This window comes from Lolium perenne, chromosome 7 (assembly GCF_019359855.2).
Source record: "Lolium perenne isolate Kyuss_39 chromosome 7, Kyuss_2.0, whole genome shotgun sequence".
Classification (NCBI taxonomy): Eukaryota; Viridiplantae; Streptophyta; class Magnoliopsida; order Poales; family Poaceae; genus Lolium; species Lolium perenne.
Genome location: NC_067250.2, coordinates 217,709,177 through 217,712,854, shown reverse-complemented (window position 1 = coordinate 217,712,854; position 3,678 = coordinate 217,709,177). Strand labels below are relative to the sequence as shown.

Below are 3,678 nucleotides of genomic sequence, written 5' to 3'. Positions count from 1 at the left end.
ATCGCCGATCTGTGGCTGATCCTTTTGCTCCTTTTGCCGATCAACTGGCCGTACTTGTAGCGCGGGACGGCGATTTGTTTGAATTTAAACTCTATCCGCCGAACTCCGGGTGGACGACTGGAAATACGGTACTCCCCACGACTAATTTTCGTCCAATCCGGCGGTTGTTTCGTCCGGATTTGGGCGTGGGGAGCGCCAACGAGTGGAGATGCTCTTACATTATGGTATTCCTAATTTATTTTGAATTTTCATAGTGAGTCGGAAAATTTATATCTGCATTGAAAAATACAATTTAGAAACCCGTGGCAACGCACGGGCATTTATACTAGTAATAGTAAAGATGACATCTCTCCAGAAATAATTAAAGCACTATTGTACCTTGTTGGACTCAAATTCGCTCCATGTTCCAGCTGGTCGTTTAACTCTGTAAAATTAGCTAAATACTTTAATACACGGCTTGAATAAAAATTATCTAAACAGTTTAAGGCTGTTGTAATCGCTGGCTTCTCAGCGTTTTGACGGTGCTCGCATGGTCGGTGGGACAGTACTAGATGAATGTTTGCAATGTGACAAATCATTGGAGTAGAAGTTGGAATGCGAGAAATTATTTGTATGCTAGGTAGTGAAATTTTATATCGATGTTCAAGCTCCAAGGACTGATTCTATTGTTGATGTTTATCTACCGCAGATTTTGTCCACGAGTTTGGAGAATCATGATCAGGATGAAATTTGAATATTTGTATCAATTTAGGATGTTGGTAAAATGATCTTACCAGATACAAGTAGTAGTATTGCTCTAATACTAAAGTTAAAAATTTCCATTTTGTATAGCTTGCATTAAGTATATTTGTGACACACTTTCATTCGTGGCATAACAAAATATCAATGTAAGGAAGTAAACCAAGAAACTAAATGTGAATATCAAAAGCAAGTACAATACTGAGGATGATGTTGGTGGAGAATTTGATTACGCTTTTAGTTTCCTCCATCTAGACAAGTTTAAAAAAGATTACTCAAATTTTGGCTGCATGATTGGCCTTATTAGGGAATTGCACTATTTAGTACATAATATACTGTTTAATATGCCGATTGGTGTATGTAAACTGCTTGGGCATTTATGATTGTTTACCATCGTAGTATTGCCGAACCATGGCACAGAGTTTCAGTAACAAAGATGCATAGATTCATAATTTCAGTAGCAGTATTGTACTCATGTTAAGATTGTTGTCTCTCTGCTCTTAATATGTCTGATCCATATATACTTCTATTCCTGGTATATCCACTACGTTTCAGTAACAAAGACGCATAGATTCATAATTCAGTAGCAGTATGTAATTTTGTGGCTTAATTATTTCTGGACTAATTAACGATTAATAATTTCATTGTGAAACATTCCTCTTCTCATATTCCTGCCATATCTGCACCTTCTCTGTGTCATGTGTCAGTACCAAAAGATGTTGCTTCCATGTTAATAAGCTCTTATCTTGCGATTGAATCTGTGCCAGTTTACACATTCTGTCACATGAGATCGATCAGCTATTTAGTTTATTCAGTTAGATATAAATATTTATCATTGCACTATTATTTAAAAGTATATACTAAGGGAAATAGAAGTACTAACTACTTACTTGGATTAACTATGCAAATCGCTGAAATGGCACCATTTCTCTCTTAGTAGAATCACTTAAATGCCTCCTCCAGTTGCAAGGAGGTTCTTGCTTTTTTATTATGCACACAATCTATCCCACCAAGATTAATACTATTCATGCTAGCAGGCCTTACAAGATTAAAGTGAAATCTCTTATATTATTCAGAACATTTATGTATGATTGTTGGTTGTTAATCACTATATGAAACTATTATATTGTTTAGTATTTTCACGGCCAAAGAGACACACATGCTACAGTAGAAATAATTTTGATACTTTTATGTACTTACAGGTTAGTGGGGAATGGAACATGCCCTGAAGTTTGCATTTCCAGCTATGTTTGTCCACCAAGGCATACACCATTATTAAATTTGCATGTGCATAGTTTTACCTCATCTATAAATCTGTGACTGATGATATGCGGTAATTGTTGTATATTTTTTCATAATAGCATGCTACAGCCATAATATCTTTGTAAGGCACATATAGTTTTTATTTCCATATGCAAATACTGTTCAAAGCAATATATATTTCTATTCTTTTATTGATCGTATAACCATCTGACAAGCATATAACTCAATTAAAAGATGTAATTTAAGGAAATTTATAGAAAAAGATGATAATTGAATAAAATGAGTGATTTACTGTATATCAAATGTTACCATGAATATATTATATTCAATAATTTACTAAAATATATAGAAGCATAAAGAAAAGTAAGAGATAAAAAAGAATGAAATGCAAAAATGGCATGGTCTCCTGACGTAGGCTTGCACACTCCGCCGCCTCTGCCTACCTCGGTATGTGTGCATGTGATGGATCTCATGTTGGTTTGGTCTGCTAAGTGCCGGTGCTGAAAGCTTTTTTTTTCTTTTGCTGCAGGTCCATGTAGTGATGATCCAGATTTGCATTCGGGAAATCATTCTGAGAAAAAGTATGTTCTCTGCCTGCTTTTGTTTCTTCTTGCTTTTTATTAGGTGATGAGCATAGCTAAGTTGCCTTCTTTCTTGCAGTGAAGAGGCAGCTATTCCCATATGGTGCTGAGAAGTTAGGGAAGAAGGTGTTGTGAATTTGTGATACATGCCTTTGTCGTATCACTATATGCGTTTTTCCCCAGTTGTGCGATTCCTGACTTGGTCATAACTGTATTATCAAAATGTGTGGAACTCCAAGTAGCTGCTCCAAGTAGCATGTTGCATCAGAAAGGCGTTTGCTGCATCCTCAGGATGGCGTGTGCTCTTGTGTTTTGTCTGTGCGTCATCGTCATGTAGTATATATGAAGCCGAACCTGATATGTTGTTTAGGTCGATGTGCAAGTATGCTACCTGAACACTCTTGAACTTTGGCCATGTACTATCTACGTTTGTGTGATGTTTATGATGTATGATATGCCAGAGTATGTTGTGCGTTATGGCGTGTCCTCCAAATGGATTAACAATACGTTCTGAACACTGGCGGCTGGTCGAGAAGCTTGCTTTGACTTTGTTTTGCATCTTTGGTTGTGATGGATAATGATTAATATGCTGTATCTCGTGGTATGCCAGAAAAAAATTAGCCTGTGTTTGCCGCAATGTTAGCTAGGTAAATATTATTTTTTAGCAAATTTGCGAGGTTAGTCGTTAAGCTATTTCATTAGTTCTTTGTTTGTTTCAGCTTTTCTTTGTTGACATATGTTCGTTTCTGTTGTGGACAATGTTGTTGCTAGCCAATGCCCGTTGATAGATTTACCAGTATGGGCTTCATGTCTGCGCGTCCCGGCCTAGGCTGATCTTTCCATGCAGAATGTAGAGGTGACAGCTATCTCTTTCTCCGGGGGGAATTATGCACGTCCTGACGATATTTCGTCAGCAACCTAGATTACTTTCGACCGGGCAGAAAGAACCATCAACATTCTCGGTGGCAACGGTAAGCTGTGGCTAAGACAGGGACCTCTTGATCCGTCCTACAACTATGACTGCTCCACGACCTAGCATATACGACTACGACTATGAATACATAAAGACAACACACAAGAATCTGGGTCATGCAAG

General features: G+C 37.5%; 1 long non-coding RNA gene across 2 annotated transcripts; it reads left to right on the top strand.

The window, feature by feature from the left end:
* Nucleotides 1–556: 556 nt before the first annotated feature.
* LOC127314173 (uncharacterized) lies at nucleotides 557–3,059 on the top strand. 2 transcript variants are annotated; one of them, XR_011748621.1, is made up of 3 exons: nucleotides 557–2,448; nucleotides 2,531–2,582; nucleotides 2,662–3,059. It is a non-coding gene; the product is annotated as an uncharacterized lncRNA (long non-coding RNA). The 2 variants fall into 2 exon arrangements; XR_007859456.1 differs by having other exon boundaries at nucleotides 557–2,582.
* The last annotated feature ends 619 nt before the right edge of the window (nucleotides 3,060–3,678 follow it).